General features: G+C 42.3%; 2 long non-coding RNA genes across 13 annotated transcripts in view; one reads left to right on the top strand and one right to left on the bottom strand.

The window, feature by feature from the left end:
• Nucleotides 1-2,281, top strand: part of LOC144058694 (uncharacterized) — a 3,284-nt gene extending 1,003 nt beyond the window's left edge. The window contains exons 2-3 of the long non-coding RNA XR_013295460.1: nt 22-87; nt 1,468-2,281. This is a non-coding gene — a long non-coding RNA (uncharacterized LOC144058694). The remainder of the gene's footprint in view (nt 1-21; nt 88-1,467) is intronic.
• The window catches only part of LOC144058890 (uncharacterized), a 73,569-nt gene that overhangs the window by 31,694 nt on the left and 14,375 nt on the right, over nt 1-27,500 (bottom strand). For 8 of the 12 annotated variants that reach the window (XR_013295509.1, XR_013295505.1, XR_013295506.1 and 5 more), the window contains exon 3: nt 17,474-19,745. The exons of 1 other annotated variant lie outside the window; for it this stretch is intronic. This is a non-coding gene — a long non-coding RNA (uncharacterized LOC144058890). The remainder of the gene's footprint in view (nt 1-17,473; nt 19,746-27,500) is intronic. 3 more of the 12 variants (XR_013295507.1, XR_013295508.1, XR_013295512.1) reach the window with 3 other exon arrangements.

The following is a 27,500-nucleotide window of genomic DNA, read 5'->3' as shown; positions in this document are numbered from 1 at the left end:
TTTTTTCTTCATGTGTACCAGGTTTGAACTGACGCACAACCTGAAGACATAGCTGAAGACGTAGCTGTCACAGACAAAGTTGACCAGGTGACGAGATTTCTTTTTGAATATTGATGTTGAAATCAGTTTTCAGAAGAAAGACGTTAGGAGTGAAGAGTGTAGAGTAGATGCTAGGGCTAAACTATATAACTAACAAATATAATCACAACAATTGTTTATGCAATGTGTATTGCCAAGACGTTAAAAATACTGTATCCAACAATACGCTTGTATGGGACTAAAATTTCTACAAGTCAACATTAAAAATATCTCAAATTGAAGATTTGTTGGCAGTTTGGTGATTTAGATTATGCACTGTAGTGATCTTTTTTTCCCATTAATTTATTTATGGTGGATTTTAGAGGTGAACTCGCTATAATTTTTTTATTTTTTTTTAAACAGAAGTGTAAACATCAGGTAGTTTATTCACTTGTATCAAGCTTGGATAAATGTGCTTTATGTTTTGGACCTTTCGCTGCACTAGAATGGACTGGCATGATGGGTATTTTATCTTGTGTGTTATTTGTATCTGCAATGGATCTTTGTTTCACGCAACCAGGATTAATAGTGCAGGCATTTTCATTGAATGAATATAATTTAGTCAAGAGGATAAATTATGACCCATGTTTATACCGCTGTCTTTAGTTGCAAGCAGCTAAATGTTGAGCAATTGTCTCAATCTTAACGACTGTCTGACTCAGTAAAATAGAAAACGTCTACTGTAACTGAAGGACTGTATCACACAAGACCCGTTTTAGGGGCAATGCCATAGATTAAGCATATTAACTATCCCTCTTGTTAAATGCTTCATCTCATCTTTCGAATAAATGTGGTGACTAGATTTATAATAATCTTTAGTACATTATATGCACAAACTTTAGGTTCTAAATGCTTTTCTAGTTTGCTCCAGCATTTGGCACATATCCCGTTGATTGCAAAAAAAAAAAAAAATGCAAAACTGCTTGATGATGAAGACCACCTATCTTTGGTAAATGAACTTTAGCACATTAGCCCATCAATGGCGGGAGCTACTTCTGCCGCGAGCGCTCGACACTTGTCTCAAGCTTCTACTTCGAGTGTAACATCACTAAGTAACAGCAAAGTAAAGCTAGTAAATATTTATGACCACCCGCCAAAAGGAACTTTAACCCGCATCCGGCAGGTGTCAATTTTAGAGCCGCTGTATATATGCACATGTATGTGTGCGTCTACTGTATATATGGATATCATTGCTGTCCTGTGAAAAACACGTTTCCATTTTTAGGTCGCGGGCTGCTCTCCGGTAGCGATCCTTCTTGGCGGCACGGCTTGTATCACGGTGCGCTTTATAGTCTGGAAAATATGGTGGAAGTGTTTTTCACAGGACAGCGACTATATGTATATGTATGTCTGTATGTATGTAATAATTGTTTTTGTTTAAAAAATTAGGTTGCTGATGTATCCAGTTCAAGTGAGGATTCATCAGCAGAGGAATATGTTCCAGATTCTCACAGTACTTCGGACACTTCCTACATTGAACCTGTTTCAGAAATTCTGAAATCCGAAGGTATTCCAGTAATGAGCTATTAGAAAACTGCTCATCTTTAAGATGAGAGGTAGTCATGTTTTAAAGAATAAAATGTTCAATGTTCACTGACTCTTTTGCATCTGGTTTCATGTCTAATTTATCCATTACAAAGATGTGCTTGACCTAGATAACCTGTTCACATAAGAAGCATTGTTTTATTAACATACCAGTTTCAGTCTGTCCTAAAGTTGTAACATGGTGCTCAAGGATCAGGTATGACTTTGCATTTCACAGTATTGTTATGCACAACAATGCGACCTTATATCAGGTAAGTCATTACACATCAATGTCATTTCAGTTTGTGTAACGCCAGAATGCCAGAACTTTCAAGTCACTTCAGTGACATGGTTGCTGTGTGTTGTGTAAACTTTGTCCTTGTAATGTGAGTTGGTCCTCATAATTACCATTTTTGCCATGGGCGTGGCTTATTTAGCTCATTATCTATGTCCTCATAATTACTGTTTTTTCAGGTTTTTCTTTTTTTTGTGCGTTGAGTTTTTTCAAGTTTTGAAGTGAAATTTCCCTGGACGACCCCAAAAAAAAATTTGGGGTGCAAGTCCCATCTCTCTGGCATTAGCGGAAAGGGGTGTCCCCGTAATACACAATTAAACAGGTTTGGAAAAAATGTCCTCATAATACACAGAGGCAAACCTGTGTGTGTGTGTGTGTGTGTGTGTGTGTCAGGCTCCCACATTTGACAGTATGACAATGCATGTAGAGGGTTATCTATATTTTACAGATACTACAGTATATATGGAAACTACAAATGCACCTAGTCTAAAAAATATACAGATAACTAGTTGGAATGTCAGAGGGTTAAGACAAATACATACATACAAAGTGATTTCAACTTGGTTGAGATATGGAGGGACTGAAATCCTAGTAAAAAAGAATATTCATGTCATACGGCCCCACTTAACTCTTTCACTGCCAGACGTTTTCAGAAACGGGTTGTCCCCACTGCCAGCCGATTTAAGCATTTTGAGTGATCTTTCAAGGTCCACAGAAAATGTTGTGTTTGGACTATGGAAACACACATACTACCAAATGAAAGATTGGACTCTCAGCTTTCATCAGAAAAAAAAGTTTGTTTCTACCTTATTCCGTTCTTCAGTAATCAACAATAGAAAATGGTTACTTTCACCGAAATTCTCTCTTTTGAAACAAAAAACGGAGAAAAAGAGCTTTTTGTGAAACAATGTTATTTCATGCACTCTAGTGAATTGTACACTTCTTTTTGTCCATGAATGATGCCACAAACACCTAAATAGTGCTTTACTTCTGTAAAACGCTTTCACCAACAATGAAAAAGTGTTTTTTGATTGCAAAATACGTTTATTTCCATTCAACAGTGTAACAATTTGACAAAACAATTTCGCAAACTATTTACAAATGTGTGCAACTGTGGTACTACTTACAATTATGTGGATGTTTCAAATACAGTTTTTCCTTTTGTAACGCTCTCCTGCGTACAAGGAGACGCCAGGACTCGCACACAGTTTACTTTCACTTTCACATTGGTCCGTTTTGCGTGCAAACGTTACACTTTCTTGACGGCCTTTTTTTCCGGGGAATAAAAAGCAAGTAGCAGACTGTACACACTTCCTCCGATGAATATGCATTGGACTCGGGGCACTCTCCGTCGTCCGATCGAACGTCCGCCTGTGCGTGCTCGGTTGCGCTCCGCGTTACGACACCGTCATAGCCGCCGCGTCAGCGGTTCCAATTTCGCCGTCAAGCTCGGATTCACCTTCATCATCATCGAGGATGATCACCGTCGTCATCAATGTACTATTTTAGCGTTGGTCGATGCCTTTCGTCTTGTAAGTGTAGAGCTGCTTGCAAACGCTCGCCATTGCCCGTTCCCTCCTCCATCTAGCTCCATCTAACGTCTTCTACTGCCGCGTCAATGCTTTCCAACCACGGAGTCACCATCATCTTCATCATCAATGATGATGATCGTCATCAACAATGTGCTTTTTTAGCGATGCTTTTGGTCTTTGAAAAAAACGGCTCTGGCGTTAGCTCCTCGCGACCGGCCGCCATTTTTCCTTTGTTTTCCATTCTGATCTCCTGCTCAACGCTCTAGCTCCGCCTCTACTGACACCCACCCGATCTTGTCAAAAGAGAGTCATCGCTGCCCTCTAGGGGCCAAAAATAGTCATTAGGTACAACAGACAGACTGGAAACTTTCACCAGACATGCGGAAGGGTTTCCTCTACCCGTTTCAAAAAAAAAATAAAAAATCATTGGATGACGTCTTTTGACGTCATTGGCAGTGAAGCGTAGGTTTTTACTTGACGTCTTTAAACGTCAGTGGCAGTGAAAGAGTTAATAAACTAGTGAGGATACATTGAAAACTGGCTTTCGTGTTGGACGGGGCCTCAGTCACCATGCTGCTCATCAAGCATTGTTATGTCCACCTGTGTTTGCCTGCCCTTCTTCATGTGTCAACCAATCAGCACCCTCTATCACTTGTGTCCTTCCCAGATGTGTCTTGTTGTGTCAATTAGTTTGTGTGTATTTAGGCCCTGTCCACACAAAAGCCAGTTTCAATGCATCCTCACAAGTTTCTTAACGTTAAGGCCGTTCGTTCACAGGTTGCCGCGGTTTTGGTAGTGATGGGACGATGATACCTCAAGGAGTGTATTGACACATTACACAAACTGTATTGACACTGTGTTGGTCACTCAATAGTGACCTCTGCTGTAGATCTAAAATCATTGCAGATAAACAAAATGAAAATAAGATGGTAAAACGTGCATGCTGTAAACCTTAATATTAGCTTATGAATTTATATTTATAAAATAAATTTAATAAATTGTATTTATTCACTTGCTAGTCTTTTACTTAAAATATGATCTCATCTTTGTATAATTTCAGTTGGTCCATTTGCTTGCTGAGTTAAGTTGTTTATTAGATGCTCATATGAGTTGGCTTGTAAAATATAGCAAATTTGTATGTAATAAAATAATATTAATATAATAAATAAAATAAAATGAAATAAATAATAAAAGTTAAAATGTTTAACTTCTGTATGGGATTTTGTTAAAAGTTTTAAACCATATGTAATAACACACTAAAAACAGATTCTGTCATACATTTTTATTGAAAAACAAAAGTTTTTGAAGTGTGATTGCTCCAAGGCGATTTCTCCTCTTGGACACCAGTTCCCCTGCCTTAGAGAACACTCGTTCACAGGGAACAGAGGAAGCTGGCGTGCATAAATATTTAAGTGCCAGTTGATAAAGGTGTGGATACTTTCTCTGATCAAAATGATTCCAGACTTGTGAAAATTTTCTAGAACGATCCATGAGTGGAAGCAAACAAAAATCCAACAGGCACAGGTACAGGTAAATTTACAGCAACAGCAAACAGTTTAATCTCCATCCCGAAAGTGACCATTGTTCAGTTCGCCGTCCACTCTGTGCACCAAGCAGAGCAGTAGCCATATTCCCAACAGCCAGGTTATTCCAGCACGTTGGAGACACCCAAGAACAACACCTCTCGTCAAAGATTGAACCCGCCTGAAACACTTATACACTCGGAACAGACAGAGGGAGATGAGATCATAGCAAAATATCCTATCTGCTTGTTATAATTAAAAAATAATGATTTTCTCAAAAAATATGTATTTTGTAGTTTTATTTAAATGTGTTCACTACACTATAGCAAGTAGTATTACTATATTTACGCATATGTTACCATAGACTTCTTCTTCATTTCATGTTACCTTAAATTATGCTTCCACATGGAGGGAAGTCTCAAATTCCAGGACTTCTCAGACTTCTAGAATGGGACTCAGATAAGGACAAAGGTTAAATCATTTTCACACCTACGAATAAGTCATGAGAGATGCAGGGCGAAAAAATCAAAAATAAAAAGTCTTTTTCAATTAAAATTTGGTTTTATTACCCATTCAACTATATTAAAATTTGGTTTTATTACTCATTCAACTATAAAAAACACAGACCTGTTTTTTTAAAAATAATATGGAGAGTGGCCTGTAGTTAACACCTAGACCTCTATATCCTTCCGCATTCTTCTCTTACCTAGAAAAGAGAAAAACTCCCATTACAGGACACATTGCCCTCTGACTCCTATTTTCCACACAAATCCCCCCTCGTCCCATTTAAGACACAGGGAAGGAGCAGAAAAAGGGGGGGGGGGGTCACATTCAAAACCATTTTTTTCCTACATTACTATACGAAAAACAAACGCCATTATCACACTAGTCTTTTCTACTCAAAAACAACACCAAACATACAGTTAAAAGTATTAAAGAAAAACAAATGAAATATCTACCCACACATTTCTTATTCACAATTACAGATTCAGTTAACTCCCAAACCACCCGGATAGCCCCCACTTAACTTATCTAGGTCTCATTCAATTACTCAACAATTCTCTCAACTTTTCAAACTTTTGCGGCACATACGCACACACATACCAACTAGAAAAATCCCCATTATAATCACACAATTGACCCTAGTCATTTTATAACAAAAACATTCCCTCCAAATCACACAAGTCACACATGCTCCAGATTAGTACGCCATCTAGAACGAATAGACTGTGGAATCTCCGCATGCCGAGCCAATTCCAATCCGAAAACTTTTGCCTTATTTAATCTATCTTCCGGGTCATGTCTCATTTCTAACAATTTTAAGATGGCAGAGATTTTAGCCTAGCATTCGCCATGCGGTCATCGAACACGTTGTCGTTAGCCGAGCCGTGGCTAGCGGACTCGCTCAACACAGCTTTACGAGCAACTTTCACAGAGCTGCCCAAAGCAAGCATTCTAGCGTTAACCAACATTAGGTCCACGACCTTACATTGTCGTCTAACTTTTCTTCCATTCGAAGGAAATATAGATGTGTTTTTCACGGAGTTAATCAGCGTCTGGCGCTGTTTTACGCAAGCAAGTTCTACAGACTTTATTAATGCAATCAGACATGCCTCAGATTTTAACGGTGGGAACCAACCTTTATCACAATTAGTCCGCATCCATTCATTTAAAAGATTTTTCATCTTCCGCCGTCGCCGTGGTGGCAGCGCGTCGGCCATGACGAGCGTTGCGGCCATTACTTGTTCGCTTAGCGACAAGCTCTGACTATGGACCGGAAGTTTATGCAAATCAAACCATCCTGAATCTCGGTCAAATATGTCGTCCATTATATGTAGTAATTTGGTCGTTATAATATTTATAAAGTCAGTGACGTCTCACTTATGATACTACAATACAACAGATCAAAACTATTCTCATTAATCCCCCCAAAAAATTATTATTATATTTTTTTTTTTCAGAAAAAGAAAAAGAAAAAGAAAAAACAAAACAGAAATTAAATATATTTTTGCGCGACTTAATAAATACTTATCCAGGATCTTCGCGGGCGGCTTCTTCACAGCTCTCACTCCGATGTGAATGATATCACACGAGCGGCTTGATTCAACACAACACACACACACCGAGGAATTATATCCCACGGTTTAGTAATTCAACACAGCACACACACCATGTGAATGATACCACACGGGCGGCTAATCCACTCCGCACACTCCGTAGAATTATACGGGCGGTTTATTCATACAAAAATAAAAATAAAAACAGCCTATTCCACCGCGGACCAAATCTCATATGCCGTTTCCGAACGGCGGAGCGCTCCTACTTGACGTCACTTCCGTATACCACGGGCTTCCCATGCATGGTTCAATGTCGTAGTAATTTTCAAAATCGAGGACTTTCGCGTCCCTCCGTAACAAATACGACTTTAAAACCCCCCTAACTTGTTCACAGATCTCAAATACAATTAGGTACGGACGTAATGCAGCTCTGAGTAATCCCAAAAAAGCAGAATTTCTCTACGTGGATAATTTGTCCACTCACCTTGTTAACTCTTTCACTGCCAGACATTTTCAGAAACGGGTTGTCCCCACTGCCAGCCGATTTAAGCATTTTGACTGATCTTTCAAGGTCCACAGAAAATGTTGTGTTTGGACTATGGAAACACACATACTACCAAATGAAAGATTGGACTCATCTTTCATCAGAAAAAAAAGTTTGTTTCTACCTTATTCCGTTCTTCAGTAATCAACAATAGAAAATGGTTAGTTTCACCGAAATGCTTTGTTTTGAAACAAAAAGCGGAGAAAAAGAGCTTTTTGTGAAACGGTGTTATTTCATGCACTCTAGTGAATTGTACACTTTTTTGTCCATGAATGATGCCACAAACACCTAAATAGTGCTTTACTTCGGTAAAACGCTATCACCAACAATGAAAAAGTGTTTTTTGGTTGCAAAATACGTTTATTTCCATTCAACAGTGTAACAATTTGACAAAACAGTTTCGCAAACTATTTACAAATGTGTGCAACTGTGGTACTATTTACAATTATATGTCCACAGAAAATGTTGTGTTTGGACTATGGAAACACACATACTACCAAATGAAAGATTGGACTCTCGGCTTTCATCAGAAAAAAAAAGTTTGTTTCTACCTTATTCCGTTCTTCAGTAATCAACAATAGAAAATGGTTACTTTCACCGAAATTCTCTTCACCAGACATGCGGAAGGGTTTCCTCTACCCGTTTCAAAAAAAAATAAAAAATCATTGGATGACGTCTTTTGACGTCATTGGCAGTGAAGCGTAGGTTTTTACTTGACGTCTTTAAACGTCAGTGGCAGTGAAAGAGTTAATATTTGCGCATTTAGAAATTCAGTTCTCCAAGATCATCACAGCTGTCGCAAAAACGTCCCAATTTGTCGCCGTCGGAGGTCACCATTTTGAAGGTATTAGTTGATTACTATATTAAGTGTAATCTTTGCGTGTTCAAAAATAATTGAAAAATGAGATCTGATGACGAAGCCTTCTTTGCAAATAATTTATTTTAGGAGCTCCTAAAAGACACAAGAGAAAATGCTTACATTCAAAGATGATGTTAAGCCTCGAGTGTGCCAATATGAAAACACACAGTCGCTTTATAGATGAAAAAAGCATACTCCCCCTGAGGCTGGACAAAGGGTTAGTAATTATAATAGGCAGACAAGTGATACACCGACATGTTTACTCCAACTCCCCGTCCAAGCCGGAAATATATGATTAGACAGGTAATGCCATGAGACCTTGTCTCCCTCAGACCCACAGTGTTATCTCCATGAGAACTTGAGAACTTGACTCCCATCACATTCCTATCTCACCAGCTGGAAGGGAGTGAAAAAGTTCCAATATACTTCACAACAACATCATCACAGTTATATTCATTACAATACACAGTTATATGTCCAATATATTTATAAGTAAATTCATAAACAGTAAAAGTATAAATTGAAAATGTTAAATGTCTTCAGTTCTCATCCCACCACATCGTAACATATGTAGGGGATAAGATTGATAACTTTTTTTTAACTGAATACAAATGAAACTTCTGCTGGTCTAAGATGGGAGGTGTTTAAAGCCTACATTAGAGGGGAAATTAGCAGCTATACAAGTTTCAAATTGAGGCAAAAGAAGAATAGTTATGTTAGAGTTAGGAATTAACCTTGATGTAAATGAAGATTCTGCTCAAGAGAATGACCTGCTGCTCCTTAGAGCTGAGTACAATAAACTATCAGTTGAAAAGTGTAGCTAATAGTCTTTTGTGGTTGAAGCAAGACTATTATTATCAAGGCGAGAAGGCGGGTAAACTGTTATCCTGGCAAGTAAGAAAATTGCAATCCGAAAGAGCCATTAAATGTATCAGAGCTTCGGCAGGCAACTTGTCTACGGATCCACTGAAAATGAATTACAGTTTCAGGGAGTACTATCAATCTGTGTATAAGTCAGAGACATCTAAAACGTTGAAAGAACATGCAGAATTCCTCAATCAATATCAATTTCAAACACTGTCAGATGATTTTAAAAAAGAGATGGACAGTGATATAAGTGTTGAAGACATTTCAAATGCAATTCAGAGTATAAAAAGTGGTAAAATTGGTGGAGACGATGGCTTGCCAATTGAATTCTATAAAAAGTTGCTTACTCCGTTATGGAATATCTTTAATGAGTCGTTTCATAATGGGATACTCCCACCCACCTTACGATTGGCGGTAATAACACTAATTTTGAAGCCAGGGAAGCTTCCTACAGAATGTTCCTCCTTTAGACCAATACGTTTAATGGACTGCGATACTAAGATACTGTACAAACTGTTAGCTAAAACGTTGGAAAAACACATCCCATATCTGGTGCATAATGATCAAAATGGGTTTGTACAGAAACGTTAAGGATTTCATAATGTAAGGCAAGTCTTGAATATAATTCATGAGAAGTGTATTACTAAGGATACAGCATTGTTATGGCTGCATGCCAGGCCGGCCTTTGATAGAATAGAATGGACGTTTTTGTTTAACGTTCTACCTCGATATGGACTAGGAGTTAAATTTCTCAGGTGGGTCCAACTTTTATATACTAGTCTTATGGCCAGTATATTGACAAATAATATTGTTTCAAAGCCAATCACTTTGTAAAGATCGACTAGACAAAGATGTCCCTTATCGCCTATGTTATTCATACTTGCCATAGAACTGTTGGCGATAGCAGTTAGAACACAAATTGTCACTGTATGCTAATCATGTGATTGTTTTCTGGGCAATAGTATTGCAAACCTCATTGATTGTATAGACATATTTGGACAATTTTCTGGCTATGACTCAAAATCATCAATACTGTTTTTAAACAAGAAAGGTCAAACCCAATTGTGAAAACTCTTTTTATTAATACTAAAGACGGGTTTACTTGTCTTAGGGTCCGCCTAACGCCCTCAATTAAGTCTATGGTACCTTCCAATTATGACCCTTTAATTGTAGAGTTGAATGAAAGGATGGATCAATGGATGACATTGCTTTTATCAATAATTGGACGTATCAATTTGATAAAAATGTGTATATCTTCCTAAATTTTGTTATTTGTTCCAGTCAATTCCTCTGCCACTATCAAATATATTTTTCAATATGATTAACAGTATTTTTAGCACATTCATTTGGAATAGAGAAAAATCCCGGTTGATACTAAGATTACTTTACCTCCCATATGAGCGAAGAGGACAACAATTTCCAAATTTAAAATGTTATTTTTGAGCTGCTCAATTGCGTTCAATGATGTATTACTTTATGAAAGAGACGGGTCAGTCTTGGTTGTCTATTGAACAAGCGTCAGTGTCGATGCTTCCCCTAAGACTTTATTTATATTCGGCAGACCCTAAAACCCTACAAAAGAGTACAAAAAAACTGTTTGTGAAAAACATTGACATTTAGTATAAAACTCACCAACATATTAAGGACACCCCTCCAATCTCCCGCTTTACTCTTTTATGGGGTAACTTAAGTTTTGCACCAGGTAGGGTTTACGGGGGTTTTAAGATATGGGCAGAAAAGGGCAGAGGTATGGACTCGAGTCATGAATTTGACGAATTTAGACTCAACTTGAAAAAATGTTAAAGGACTTGAAACTCAACTTGGACTTGACCAACAATGACTTGTGACTTCGAACTTGAGCCATTTGACTTGAAAAGACTTGCTTTTTCCACCAAAACAAAAATACTAAAATGCATGTTAACGAGTAAATTCCTCTCGGTGTGTGTGCGAGCTGGGCTGACAGCGCCGTCATTCAGACATGTCAAAGGCGTAAACACACCCCGCCTACGCTAAAGCAAACAAAATAAAGCTGACCAAATAATACATTGACACCAATGCACTAGCCTTGGTGGATTTTACTTTAAAGTTGGCCTGCATGGTGGCGTGAACGCCAGCTTGATTACTTCCCTTTGACATTTTGGCTTGCATTATCGACGTTTTTATTGAAATTACATATTTTCTACCACCATTATCATAATGCCAGCCCGAAAGTAGAATAAATAGCTAATTTAGGAAGCGAAGAAACCGCAAGTTGGTAACGCCGTCATTGCACGATACGGAACAAGTCTCTGGCATTCGTGGCTGGTAGCTAACTATTAGCTACTGTCGTTACTGTCGAGTGCCTGGCTAGCAACAGCAGTTTGACAGCTGTTGCTTGGCTCACTTGCTTTTCTTATTGTGGACCTATGCTACTTTGTAATCCACTCTCCCTGTTTAAATGACGGTGATAGATTACTTGGATTTTGTAATCTATTGCGATCGATGAAGAAGATTCTTGCAAGTTTTTATTTTAAACGCTTTTAACTCTTTGACTGCCAGACGTTTTCAGAAACGGGATGTCGCTAGTGCCAGCCGATTAAAGCATTTTGACTGATCTTTCAAGGTCCACAGAAAATGATGTGTTTGGACTATGGAAACACACATTCTACCAAATGAAAGATTGAACTCTCATCTTTCATCAGAAAAAAAGTTTGTTTCTACTTTATTCCGTTCTTCAGTAATCAACAATAGAAAATGGTTAATTTCACCGAAATGCTCTGTTTTGAAACAAAAAGCAGAGAAAAAGAGCTTTTTGTGAAACGATGTTATTTCATGCACTCTATTGAATTCTACACTTCTTTTTGTCCATGAATGATGCCACAAACACCTAAATAGTGCTTTACTTCTGTAATACACCACCACCAACAATGAAAAAGTGTTTTTAGATTGCAAAATACGTTTATTTCCATTCAACAATGTAACAATTTGACAAAACAATTTCGCAAACTTTTTACAAATGTGTGCAACTGTGGTACTATTTACAATTATGTGGATGTTTCAAATACAGTTTTTCTTTTTGTAACACTGCCCTGCGTGCAAGGAGAGGGAGCAGGATTTGCACAACAGATACGTTTCACTTCGATTGTCCGTTTCGCGTGCAGACGTTACACTTTCTTGACGGCCTTTTTTTCCGGGGAATAGCAAGTAGCAGACTGTACCCACTACTCCGATGAATATGCATTGGACTCGGGGCACTCTTCGTCGTCCGATTGAACGTCCGCCTGAGCGTCCGCCTGAGCGTCCGCCTGAGCGTCCGCCTGAGCGTCCGCCTGAGCGTCCGCCTGAGCGTCCGCCTGAGCGTCCGCCTGAGCGTCCGCCTGAGCGTCCGCCTGAGCGTCCGCCTGAGCGTGCTCGGTTGTGCTCCACGTTTTCCGGTGTTAGCATCGCTAGCCCGTGAACCTTTATGACGTCGTCATAGCCGCCGCGTCAGCGCTTCCAACTTCGGCATCAACCTCGGAGTCACCATCATCATCATCGATGATGATCATCGTCGTCATCAATGTGCTCTTTAGCGTTGGTCGATGCCTTTCGTCTTTGAAAAAAATTCCCAAGTGTGAGCTGCTTGCAACCGGTTGCCATTGTTCGCTTCTTCAGCCATCTAGCTCCGCCTCACGTCTTCTACTGCCGCGTCAATGCTTCCAACCTCGGAGTCACCATCATCATCATCGATGATGATCATCGTCGTCATCAATGTGCTCTTTAGCGTTGGTCGATGCTTTTCATCTTTGAAAAAAACTGCTCGAGTGTGAGCTGCTTGCAACCGGTCGCCATGTTCTCTTCCCTTCCCCAGCCATTGTCCCCTCTAGCGCCGCCTCACGTCTTCTACTGACGCCTACCCAATCTTGTCAAAAGAGAGTCATTGCTGCCATCTAGGGGCCAAAAATAGTCATTAGGCTAACGAGATCTGCTTGAAACTTTCACCACAGCTGGCCAAGGCTTTCCTCCACCCGTTTCCAAAAAAAAAAAAATGGAGAACGTCTTTTAACGTCCTTGGCGGCCCTCCGTAGGTTTTTACTAAACGTCATTTAACGTTTTTGGCAGTCAAAGAGTTAAAAGACACAGACAGCTTCACTCGAAAAGTGGTGAACAGCTCCCAGTGTGTCCTGGATTTCGAATCTGTAGCATCTTTATACAAGTTCTTACATTGAGACCCGCCCCCGCACTCCTTTGAATCTTTAGCAGAGTTGTGACATAAAACAGGACTTCCCGACCAAAGTCTTTGATGTAGACAGACTCTGGACCCTATTAGATTTTACGACAGGATGACCTGAGGAGCAGAAGCGCTAATAGTACTTTAACATCCTCTCCCGATAAGTCAACAGAAACTTTTAGCCCACTATGTTGTTCCGGGAACAGAGAACAGACTTCAAACAGAGATGAGATCAAAGAAATCATTATCGCATCCTCTTCTACATCTGGTGACTGAGTTAACATAGTAATATCTATTTCTACACATGTATAACTAAATTCAAAACAGTTAAAATATAAATTGAAACAGTTAAAATATAAATTGAAACAGTTAAATGTCAACAATCCATCAATTGAACTCGAAAGAGTTCAAAACAGACATTTAAACCTTAAAAAACATTTTTTAGAGAAAAATTCCAGCGAGATCTTCTTCGGATGTCGCAAATGACTGGCGCAAACATTTAAGCAATGATTGTGAGGGGAGTTTAGAAATAAGTGTAGCAGGAGAGGGGGTAGTTTAGCAGTCATATGGCATTAAAGAACAATTTGATTCATTAAAAAAATTTCAGTGGAAGGGGCATAATAAATGTGAGGCTTAACACGATGTGTTGTGGTTATGTTCAACAAAAAGCGTCGCGATGCAGCAGCAGATGTGTCCATGCCTCGAAGCCATCTCATGATGAAGTTCTTTGAATGACAAGGGCGTTTGTCAGTTGTTGTTTTTTTTTTAAGGGGCGTTGTCAGCTTCTTTCAGAACCCTGGGCAACTGCCAGAGATCCAAGGATTGGTCACTGGGATTATCTTCCCAAAATGTGACTCAATTGTGGAATAATGCTGCCCGGAAAAGGGCACTTGACTCAATCTCCTTTGAACGACATCCCCTCGAACAGGCAGCTGGATACTGGGAGCAGGCGTAGTTCTCCAGTTGAATCTGTCAGAAGGTTCCCCCTGGTGGGGGCGTCGAACCAGAACCAGCGGGCCTCGTGGAAGACAGGTGAAACCAGGTGTCGCCTTTCTTATGCAATCGAACGGCACAAGAAGTCCTCTCTGAGATTCTGTACGGTCCGGTCCACCTAGGAGCAGACCATTTTCGTTTAGTGACTTTTAACCACACATATTCACAATTATTTATTTCTGAAGGAACATCTGGTTGTTTATTTGTTAGCTTGGAGAATGTAGATACTATCTGTTTAAGTACTGGAGGTCCTGCAATTTGTGACTCTCCCAGCAGAACATTAGGAGCCGGAAATGGTCTGTTTGTGTGACCTAAAACATGAATATTATATGATATTGAAATGTATATTTGCAGATCCCAAAAATTCTGGCTGGCATGAAGCAGGCTGGCAGTCAAACGCATTCCCCTTTACTGCGGAGCCAGGACCGAGAGGTGCCGCAGCAGAGCTGAATTCTACCCTGCCAGCTGACTTCCTGCAGCTGTTCATCACGGACGAATTGCTGCAGCAGATTGCCGATGAAACAAATCTATATGCACGTCAGTCTATGCAAAAACGGGCTGAAAGTCTACCACACTGCAGGAGTCATGCTTGGAAGCCAGTGTCTGTGTCCGAACTCAAAACTTTTTTTGCACTGCAATTTCTTACTGGGTATATAAACAAGCCCAGTATAGAAATGTATTGGACTCAGGACGAAATAGAGCCGACACCATTTTTCAGTCGCGCGATGCCTCAAAACCACTTCCAGCTCATCTGGAGTTTCCTGCACTTCAACAACAACGAGACACACAGTTCAGATGACAAACTATTTAAAATTCGTCCTGTGTTCAATCACGTTGTCAGCAAGTTCAAGGAACTGTTTCAACCGGGCAGGAATGTCTGTATTGATGAGGGAATGATGAGTTTCCAGGGACGTCTTTCGTTCAAGGTGTACAACCCCCAAAAGCCGATCAAATATGGGATCAAGTCGTACATTTTGTGTGACTCCCAAACCGGGTATTGTTTTAATATGCAACCATGTGTCGGTATCAGTTGTTCTCTCTCTGATACAGTGTTCAACTTACTGGATCGTCTGCCAGGAAATGGGTACACACTATTTATGGACAATTTTTATAATTCTATTGCTTTGTGTGAACGTCTCCTGGCAGCACGCACCAATGTTTGTGGAACGCTGAGGAAGAACATGGGTGAACCCAGTGAGATCACATGCCTAACCAACACTGGCCTTGGGGTGGGGGGGAAACTGGTAAGGCACAACACGAATGTTTTGATTGTGGCATGGCAGGACAAACGTTTGTTGAGGATGGTGACAACGTTTCATAAAGATGAAATGCGGACAGTGGAGGTGTGGCGGAAGGCACAAAAAAAAAAGTGCCTTTCCAAAAACCCATTTGTGTTGTGGACTACAATTCCAAGATGAATGGAGTGGACAAGATGGATCAAAACATCTCGTACCACCCATTCACACGTAAAACTTACACAGTGGCACAAAAAGTTTGTTGCATGTTCCAGATATGCATGTTCAATGCATACATATTGCACAAAGCAAAAAATCCTGGGAAGTGTCAACACTTTTTGGAGTTCATCCAGCAGGTGGTGAGAGGGTGGCTGTTGCCACAAGACCAGGAGGAAGTTGGGAGGGAAGGGCATGAGGAAGCCAGACAAAACACCAGGTCACCACATAATGATCCTGAAAGCCGACTTGATGGCAACATGGCCAAACACACGCTGCAACACATTCCTGCTACTCCGCGGAAAAAAAAGCCAGCAAGAAAGTGTAGGGTCTGCACACGAAAGGGCATTCGCAGTGAAACAAACCTGTGGTGCAAATCCTGCTGCATCCCCTTGCACCCAGGGGAGTGTTTCACTGTATACCACACAAAAAGAAAAATTGTGTAGTTCAAACTCCACACAATTGTAAATAGTCACAGATGCACACCTTTGTAAATACTTTGTCAAATTGTTACGCTGTTCTGTAAATAAACTGTTATTTTGCAAACTAAAAACACTTTTTCATTGTTGGTGGTGGTGTATTACAGAAGTAAAGCACTATTTAGGTGTTTGTGGCATCATTCATGGACAAAAAGAAGTGTAGAATTCACTAGAGTGCATGAAATAACATCCTTTCACAAAAAGCTCTTTTTCTCCGTTTTTTGTTTCAAAACAGAGCATTTCGGTGAAACTAACCTATTTTCTATTGTTGATTGCTGAAGAACGGAATAAGGTAGAAACAAACTTTTTTTTCTGATGAAAGATGAGAGTCCAGTTTCATTTTGTAGTATGTGTGTTTCCATAGTCCAAACGCAACATTTTCTGTGGACCTTGAAAGATCAGTCAAAAATGCTTAAATCGGCTTGCACTGGGGACAACCCGTTTTTGAAAACGTCTGGCAGTCAAAGAGTTAATCCCCTCGTGTATAAACAAAATGTGAGGTTGTGTCAAGACTGATTCAATCTTTCTCTGTCGTCCCCCTGTCATAGTAAATGCTTGGCTGGTTACGTACTGCACTGTACTATGTGATGTAGGTACTGTCAACGGATGATGTAAAACGATATGAGATGTTTTTTTTTTATCAACCGTGCAAGTGCTGAAGCAAATGCTGCGCACACATGGTGACGCTGTTCATATTTTTCAAGAGGTGTTGATGCATAAAGACAAACATGTCTATTACCATTCTCCCTCTTTTGAAAAAGAACAGCCGACACGCTCGAAGACTTCAGAAAGATTAAGGAAAAACATTTTCGTGTAATCAGGAACGACAAGAGCCGCGGCTGATGACAAAAACTGTTTTAGCATAACACAAGAGGTCTCAGCATCATGAGTTCAATCAAGAACATGTGACAGGTTTCTCATTCCTTTTTCATTCACTAATTGTCTGAGAGAATGAGTCAGTTCCGCAAAATCCGGAATATGATGTCGGGAATAATTGCACAGGCCCAAAAAAGCCAACATTTGTTTCACATTTGTCGGTTTGGGATGGTGCAAGATGTCATCTTTGTGTGACGGAGAAATACCTGTTCCATGCTTTGAAATAAGCCTTCCCAAAAAAGACACCTGAGGTCGGGCAATTTGGAGTTTGTCCTTGGAGCACTTCAGGCCCACCGAAGCCAGGTGGCTCAAAAGGAGCTGTGTAGCTTGAAGGCAGGACTCCTCGGACGGTGCAGCTAGCAGTAGATCATCCACATACTGCACCAACAGAAGATCAGTAGGAAGTTGTATAGGTGACAGCAGCTGTCGAAGGGAAGCATTAAAAACACCAGGAGATAGCACAAACCCTTGTGGCAATCGGGTATATGAGTAACACTCATTATTCCATGTAAATGCAAAATACTTTTGCATAGACACATCAAGAGGGATGCAAAAAAATGCATTTGCAAGATCAATGCAGGTAAAATGCGTATGCAACGGAGTAATTTGTGACTTTGAATTTGGATTTGGCACCCGCTGTGCAGGTGTCAACACTTTAGCATTAATAGCTCTGAGATCATGCACCATGCGAAATTTACCAGTATTTTTCTTTTCTACCGGGAGAATGGGAGTATTGTAGCTCGACTTACCAATTTTACAAAGAACCCCCGCTTTCAGCAAACCATTAATTGTTGCCAAGATGCCAAGACGTCCGTCTGGCTTCATATGGTATTGCGGCACCCAAACGGATTTGGGTTTTAATTCAAAAGTTACTGGAGTAACTTTACACAAGCCTACATCAGTCGGGTCAGCAGACCACAGTTTAGCAGGCAAGGTTTTTAGCATATCACAAGCAAGGTCGCTGTCAGATGTCTCCCTCCCATGATGTCGATCCAAAAGTTGATTTTTTAAAACAGACATGGAAGCAAATAAATCAGATTTAATCCAATAGGCATCAAGAGATTTGGAATATAATAAATCTGGGTTTATAGAGTGTTGCCAATCAGTTGCTTTTGTGCACGCCAGGACAAATGGACCCAAATCTTTCGCCGTGTGCTGGGATGAGACCATCAATGAAACATGAAGATTACATGCCAGCACAGATTCATCAGGTGGTTCCGCCATCTCATACCACTTAGATTGTTCTTCAGTCAGACTTACAGAAAACGCGACACCGGGCCTACCTGCGAACAGATCACCTACACGCAACTCCCATGTGTTGCCAACAACTGTACGGAAGGCTTCACTGTATATCTCATCACCACATCTGTCATAAAAAATAGTGCAATGCAAGCAGTCAGATACCATATCATATGATCGGAGATTACGAACCCAAGGAGACCAATCTCTCCAAAACTTTTCAGCATCCCTCCAGCCGGAGGAATCAGTGTCAATCCTTGCCCAGTAGATGTCAGCCGGAGCGCATGTCATAGCGTATTGAGGCACCACTGGGAACTGGGGGCAGAAGTTGGAGGCAGAGGCAGCAGCGCAGTAGTATGAATGTCTATCTGGGAATTGAAGCGTGAGTCCGTCCGACCTGCACTGGATCAATGGTGCAGTTTTTATGAGAAGATCCCTTCCCATATGATTCACGGGACAGTTCGGCGCAAATACAAACTCATGTAAAAAAGTTAGTGTGAAGCATCGCGTGTTTATAGGGGCTGTGAAATTCAGAATAGTTTGTTCTCCCTTGAATCCAACCAGCAAAATGCCATTCGTGGTGAGCGTACAGTCAGGCGGCAATGTCTTAATGGTAGAGTGACGAGCTCCAGTATCCACCATAAATGACAAGGAAGTTCCTCCTACCTCCATCTCAATCATCGGTTCCTGGAGGCCTTTGGATGTGAATTCAGGGCCCAGTCATTGCGGAAACTGTCCACCAGGTGGCGGCAGGAACTGCTGATTCGGCACTGGCGGTTGTGATGACATTCGGCGTGTGGGAAAGTTCTGTAAGCCACGTCCCCTCTGCTGGAAGTAGCCGCGCCCTCTTTGTTGCCGTCGGCTTCTGACGCCACGTGAGTGCAGACGGCAGGTATTTACCCAGTGGCCAGGTTGACCACAGTTGAAGCAGTAATCTCGACCAACGAATGGAACTGACTGAAACACAACACAATCTCCCACAACATTATTAGGTGATGACATATCAGTGGAAGCCGGAAGAACAAGATCCTCCTCTTTTTTGCAATTGCATAATGGCTAATTGTAATTCAGTATTATTTTGTTTTTCAGTTTTTGATTCGATATCTTTTGCATACCTCCTCAAATGATGTTTAAGATGGGCTAACCATCTAGAATGTTCTGCTCCGGGCAAATCCGGATTTGAGTCCATGGCTTGAAAAATCGATCTAGGGAGACCCTTCAGCACAGCTGCTCTGAAAACTTGTGAATATAGTGCAGAGTCAGTTGGCAAGTGTCCATTTTTTAACGAAAATTCTACAAGCGCACGATCAATAAATGTGGCAGCTTCTTCATCAATTTATGGAGCGAACATCAAATCAGAAATAACAATTTCCGGGATTGGAACAATTCATCAAGGACCTCAAAGAGTGTCAAATAATTATCACGTGACAGTGCTTCACCATCCATTAAAGATAGCAGTCCTGAATTAGTCATCAACACTTCGAGTTGAGAGATAGGACAGGCGTGGGCCAAAAGCGCACGCACATCCCCCGCTGTCAAAATCTGACCTATCACCTCTCTCTGCAAAGACCTGAGCCAATTATGCCCCCCCCCCCCCCCCCCAGCTGGTAATGGGGGAAGTCTCTGTAATATTACGGCCAAATCGGAAGGGGAATAAGGCTTATACATAGTAGCAGAATTCCCGGTGGCTGGGTCCACTTTTGTCAACATAGGTGCTTGTAAACCTATTTGGGAGCGAGTCACAGGTCGTTTCGGAGTACTGTCTGGTGATCTGTCAGTCATACTAATGTCACGTGGTCTTGAAACATTTTCTACATGTTAACTGTGCCAGCTTCCTTTGTATGTCTTCAATTTGATTAGAAGCTACACCAGTCATATCATGGTCACGTTGTCGAAACAATTCATCCCGTTCAGCCTTTAATACACGGTTTTGTTCCATCAATTCATCTTCCGCCGCCCTCTCAAAACGAGAAAGAATGGAGCGCCATTTACTACGAGCTAACTGTGGAACTTCCGCATGTCCATTCAATTCTAAGCCAAAAGCTCTCGCTTGGTTAAATTTTTCCTGCGGATCATCTATCATAGCCAACACTTTATCCAATTTCTGTTCCAATTGCTTAACTGAGGCGGCAACGCCTGCAGCTAACGCAGCCGCGGCCTTCAAAACAGAGTCGCGCGTTAGCGTCTTATCAAGATCGCCACCATTCCACTGAACATCGAGATGACCTGAATTTACAGTTAATACAGGTGCCTGCAAATTGTGCTATATGGAGATTCAGTAAACGGGTTTATAGGGTCAAAATGTGAAGTTGCTTAAAACAGTAGTCTTAACATTATGTGTATTTTAAAGAATATCCTGTATATATTTTTATGTTTTTATATTATCAACTGTCGTTTAGAGGCGCCGCTCAACTTTCTCTAATGTTTTGTATTTTTCCATGACGTATGAAACGAAACTGAAACTTAACTGTAATAAAAGCGACGAGGTGGCCGGGGGAGGACAGAGAGTCGGACGGAGCCGAGCGTGAGTTAAGGTCTCGCGTCTCCTTTCCTCTCCCAGCCGCGGTTGCAATAAAACAAAGCAACAGCTTTTGCCTCCTTTTTCCTTTGTGCACGGTCAGTAACTAAGGGGATCTGTAATATCAGACCCAACACAAACCCATCTCCCGCGCGTGCCAGCTCATACGCCGGCGGAGCCGCTAGCTTAGCATCAGTCTCTTTGTTCTCAAAATCACTTAACACCGCCATCCGGGCAACCTTCACAGAGCTACCCAACGCTAGCATAAACCATCATCTGATCCACTTTCTTTAAGTTCTGTCTGACCCTTCTTCCATTTGAAGACAATATAGACGTTTATTTTACCTGCTTATCCAGCGCTTGCCGTTTCTTTGCACAAGCAAGTTCAACCGATTTCATCAACGGAATCAGACACACCGTAGATTGTAACGACGGCATCCATCCTTTTTCCGAACAAACGCGCATCCAATCATTCAAAAAAATCTTCAACTGACGCCTCCGCCTCACGGGCAAAACCCCTAGAGCAACCTCGGAAGCGTTTGCAACCTGTACATCCAGGTCAAACCACTCGGTGTCATGGTCAAAAATGTCCTCCATAATGTATATTAATTATATTCAAGTCGTATCTAATAATTATCAAGTCAGTGACGTCTCACTTATGGTACCACAATTCAACAGGTCAAATTTATTCAGCAACGTTGCACATCACTCCTCCCCAAAAAAATAAATAACTACAGACGAACACAAAATATCTCCGAAGTGCACGGACCCACTTAAAAAAATACACCGTGGCTTCGTCGAATAATAATTTATATCTAGATCTACCGATTGCTTCACGAGAGGCTATACACAACAAAAACAACAACAAACAACAAAAACAAACATAGCCGCTCACTTAAACCTGTCCTCTTAATGCTGTCTCAGTTACAGCAGCGCTCAATCCAACATGACGGTACTTCCGTAAACAAGACCGTCACCACGTACGTCTAGTTCAAATGTCGTAGGAAAACCCAAAATCAAGGACCTCGCGTCCCTTGGTAACCAAAAAAACGACTTCAAACTCCACTAATACTTGTTCACTCAGATCTCATATACAATTTAGCCAATTCAGAAGACGAAGACCAGCTGTAGTGATCCCAAACAGACAGAATTTCTCTACGTGGATAAACGTCTCGACTTACCGTTCAATTAATATGGCGCCAGAAATTCCATCCGTCCATTAACGTCACAGATGGAAATTGTCAAAAAATCGTCTGGGTCACCATTTTGATAGATTACTTGGATTTTGTAATCTATTGCATGTTCAAATAAATCATAAATGAGATCGATGAAGAAGTTTCTTGCAAGTTTTTATTTTAAAAGCTTTTAAACTTTTCACTAGAGTGCATGAAATAATATCGTTTCACAAAAAGCTTGATTTCTCCATTTTTTGTTTCAAAACAGAACATTTAGGTGAAACTAACCATTTTCTATTGTTGATTACTGAAAAACGGAATAAGGTAGAAACAAACTTTTTTTTCTGATGAAAGATGAGAGTCCAATCTTTCATTTGGTAGTATGTGTGTTTTCATAGTCCAAACACAAAATTTTCTGTGGACCTTGAAAGATCAGTCAAAATGCTTAAATCGGCTGGCACTGACAGCATCCCTTTTCTGAAAACGTCTGGCAGTCAAAGAGTTAATAAAAATAAATAAATAGAGCTTTGCCTTTATTTATAGTTATTTTATAAAGCACTAGCTTTGAAAAAAGAAAAAAACATTATGCAATATAACATAAGGCAGGATACCCTCACCTTGTTATTTTATACATGAAACATGTATAAAATAATTCTGTATCTTACCTTATATTGCACTTAAAGTTGTGTTCCTAAATCCTAATGGCCACATTAGACATTTTGAGTTTAAATATATTTTTTAAAATGTAATGGGCAAAAGTATTTTATAAAATAAATTAAGATAAAGTTCTATTTATCTGATTTCATTTTGTTTTGGTTTTTTAAAACAATCCGATCTGTGACTTTTGTGATCAGTTGCACCAGTAGTTGTTTGGGTACAAAAATTATGAGGTGGTCAACAAAAAAGGAATTGCAGTATGTCCAAGATTAGATCACTGACGAAGAGGCAACAACTTCAAAATTCGTTCAACATCTGAACTTGCACAAAGAACGGTAAGTAAGCCAATATTAGTTGTTTATCGGCTAATTATTTTTGCTAGCTGCGTAGTTAATGAGACTGTCAACTCACTGGTAACACAATGCAAACACAGAAATCTGTTGCACCATTCTGGGTTCACTCCCTAAATCCCTGACTCCTACATTTTGATGCTCACCCCAAATAATATCATCTGTGATGTTGTTAAAATGACTTGAAAGGACTTAAAACTCAAAGTGTAGGATTTGTAAATTGCTTGAGACTTGTCAGTCTTGACTCGGGACTTGACTCGGGACTTGACTCGGGACTTGTCAGTCTTGACTCGGGACTTGACTCGAGACTTATCAGTCTTGACTTGGGACTTGACTCGGGACTTGACAATCTTGACTTGGGACTTGAGGGCAAAGACTTTAGACTTACTTGTGACTTGCTAAGCAATGAATTACTCCCACCTCTGGAAAAGGGTATAGGAAGTGTAGGTGATTTATATGCAAACGGTATGCTACTTACATTTGGAGAACTTCTCCAGAAATATACATACAACACTTATTTAAATATATGCAGACTAAACATTTCATATCCTCAAAGTAAAAAACTATTACTTTGGAACCTCCTCTCTTACAATTAGAACAGCTAACACTTAAAAACAGTGAGGATAAAGGTTTGATTTATTTTGTACTACTCTGTTTTGGTAACTCATGACAATGAATCCTCTAAACTCTGACTTTGAGGAGGTTATTACAGAGGAAGAATGGCATAGGGCATGCCTTAAAGCCCAAAAACAAACTGTTAATACCAAAATGAGGTTACTACAATACAAGTGGTTGATGAGAACATACAGTGCTGCTCAAAAGTTTGTGAACCTGAAGGAATTGTTTGATTACTATATTAAGTGTAATCTTTGCGTGTTCAAAATAATTGTATCCGAGATCTGATGAACAAGGTTCCTTGCAAGGATTTATTTAAAAGCTTCCAAAGACACCGTTAGGACACCACATCAGAAGGCAAAGGGCACTAAAGGCTAATATTCGGATTCACTGCATGCCAGGGGACTAACGCTACAGGTGCTGTCCCCCCTGGCTGGGCGTGGGCGGGTCTGCCCCTCTGTTGGCTGCTGGGTGGCGGCTGCGTCTTGGTCGTTCCCTGGGTCTCGTGGTGGGTGCTGTGTTGCGGGGCTCTCCCTGGTGTCCGGGGCGGCGCCGCCCCGGCGGGGTCCGTCGCTCTGGGTCCGGCGACGCGGGTCGGGGCCTGTGGGCCGCCGGGGTGCCCCGTGGTTCCCTCTCCCCTCCCCCTTCCTCCCCCTTGCTTCCTCTCCCTCTTCACCTCTCCCCGCCCGTCCTCCGCCTCCCTGTCCCTTCTCCCTCATCGCCCTTCCTCCTCCTCTCTCCCTCTCTCTGCGGCCCTGCTGCTGCCTCCTGCCCTTCCTGTCGTCTCCTTCCCCCGTCCCCTCCCCCTCCCCTGTCCGCCCTCCTCCCCCTCCCCTAGGCCGGGGGTTCCGTCCGTGGCCTGGGTCTCGGCGCTCCGGGGGCCGGGGGAGTGGGCGGGATTGGTGTTGTGCCCGCCCCGCTCCGGTGGGCCTCCGGGCACTTCGGGCGGGCCCCGGTATCCGGGGGGCAAGCCCCGCCGGGGTCCCGGTGGGGTGGGTGGGGGTTTTGGTGGGCGGGTGCGCCTCCCCCCCCCCGCCCGGTTGGGGGGGGCCCAGCTGGTCGCTCCTCTTAACTCACTGCACTAGTTTTGCACAATACATTTTAGGGCACATAACACACTTTGGGGGGGAGTGGGGTGGGGTGGAGACACCGTCTCCGCCCTGCAGCTCCCCTCCAAATTTTAATGCACCACACAACTGGGGGGGGGGGGGGGCATCGGTTGGGGCGGCCGCGGTATGAAGCAGTGCTGCGGTCGCCTGTCCGTGTGCACCCCCCCCCCCATTTATTTATTTTAATGCACCACATACGCTCATTGACATGCCTGGGGGGCGGATGGATCGGAGCAGGGGGGGATATCATTTCCCTCTGCTCCGGTTCACCTGCCCCCAATTTTAATGCACCACACACACACACTTATGTATATACACTGGGTGGGGTCACACACACGGTTTAGGGGTAGAGTTCGCCAGTCGGCGAGCTGGCGAACTTAGTAACAGGGTTAGTTTTTCACTTAGATCGTTGGGGTGACGACCGGGGCCTCTCCCCGCTGGGCCTGGGGTTCGGGGATGCCGCCCGTCCTCCGGTGCCCCCATCTCCCCTTCTGCCCCTGGTGTTCCGTCCCTCCGCGTGGTGGGGTGGGCGCGGGTGCCCTCTCCGCTCCGCTGCCCGGCCCCCTCTTCGGCGCGGATGCCTGGGTGCGGTGTGTCCCCGGGGTCTGGGGTCGGGGGCTGGGGGGCTGTCGGTTGGTGGGGGTGGGGGCGGGGGGCGGGGGCGGCTTGGTTGGTGGGGGGGGTGTGGTGGGGGTGCCGGGGTGGGGGGTGCTGGGGTGGGGAGGGTGTCTGGGGATTTGTGGACCTGGGGACGGTTGGGGCTGGGTTGGGGTGGGTGGCGGGGGTGGGGGGGCGGGGGGTCGCGGGGGGAGCGGGGGTTGTGGGCCGGTGGGGTGCCTGGTGGGCCTGCAGTGCCCCGTCCTGCTGTGTTGGGTTGGGGGCGCGGGCCGCGTTGGGGTGGGGGGCGCTCCTGCTACGGGGTTTGCTCTCCGGCCGGTGGCCCCTGCGGGGCCCGGGGGTCGTCCTTTGGCGCGGCCGCGGCCTGGGGGGCCCTGAGGTGTTGCGCTTGCTCTGTCCTGGCGGGGGTCGACGGCTCCCCTCTTTGGTGGAGATTTTCATGCATGCTAGATCCACCACACCAGCATCTATCGAGACTCAGACACAACTTGTTTCTCCCTCAGGTCATTGATTCGGTGGAGGCTGGTGTCTGTGGATCTCACTCTGCTTCGTCTGTCCTTTCTACCTTTCCTCAGTTTCTCCTTTGGGCCCTTGAGGTTTCCCTGATTTGTTGGAGTTTGGATGTCTTTGGGGTTGGTGAAGGTTAGTGGCCCGGTGGGTGGTGTCTGGTCGGTGCTGGGCTTCGCTTTTCTTTCTTTTCTTTGGTCCCCCTTTGGGTCTCCTGGCGGCCCCACGACTCTGGCTGGATTTTGAAGTGTTCGGTTTAGGTGAACGGTATGGGAATTCTTATTTATTTTTTATTTTTTTCGCACGCACGCACGCACGCACACACACACGCACGCACACACGCACAAACACACATACAAAAAAAAAAAAAAAAAAAAAAAAAAAGGGAGAACAATGATGATGACATTTCAAATGATCAATACTGAGATCTCCCAAGAAAAAAGAAAAAAAAAAAAAAAAAAAAAAAGGACACCACATCTGAATGTAACGTGATGACCCCAAGTGTGTGTCAATTTACAGAACATCGACTCATTTATACTCAAAAGATAAAAGGTTCCTCCTCCCGGCTCTTCATTGAACAAAGGGCAGACATGTCATCTCCTAGATTGAACAAAGGTGTAATGTGGTTAGTAAGTAGACGTTTACATACAGACATGTTGATTCCAGGTTAAACAAAGGTGTAATGTTATTAGTAAACAGACATTTACATACAGTTCCCCTTCTTGACTGGGGGAACAAATGCAATCAGGATCTGACCCCAGACTTTTAGTCTCGAATGACAAGAGACTCTGACAACATCATGCACATTCCTATCTTCGATAGCTTTGAGGGTGAGAGGATAAAATAAAATTCACAAAATCATTATTCCACTGTATTCTATTAAACACTCATGATCATATCACATCTATATGTTTATAAGTAAATTCAAAAACAGTAAAACCACAAATTGAAAATATTAAATGTCTTCAAACCCTGCAGGCATGGTCAGATTTTTTTGCATAAAATATTAAAATGACCTTGTTAAATAATTAGTTATACCCTAATCTACACACTGACATTGAAAATAATGGACTTGAACAAAAAGAATGATAATATTGTCATTCATTCTTGAACAAAAGTTGTTGATTTAAGAAAAACTCTTTCATGGGTGCATCTACTTTAGGGGAATTTTTGCCACTCTTCTTTGCAAAATGCAGCCAGTTGAGAGAGGTTGGATGGGCGTCGAGCATAAACTGCCTGCTTCAGGTCCCACCACAGTATTTTGAAAGGATTTAAAGACTTTGATACACCAAATGTGACCGACGGCTACCCCCTGTGGCATCGGCCCAGACGTCGGCACGTCACGTAGAAAACTGACATAAATACACACCGCACTGACTACTACGTACCTTCAGCGCATGCGCGAGAAGTAATTCCCCTCCGTACCATCGGCGGCAGTAGTCATT

The sequence above is a fragment of the Vanacampus margaritifer genome, chromosome 10, assembly GCF_051991255.1.
Source record: "Vanacampus margaritifer isolate UIUO_Vmar chromosome 10, RoL_Vmar_1.0, whole genome shotgun sequence".
NCBI classification, from domain to species: domain Eukaryota; kingdom Metazoa; phylum Chordata; class Actinopteri; order Syngnathiformes; family Syngnathidae; genus Vanacampus; species Vanacampus margaritifer.
This window is presented reverse-complemented; position numbering and strand designations above follow the sequence as displayed.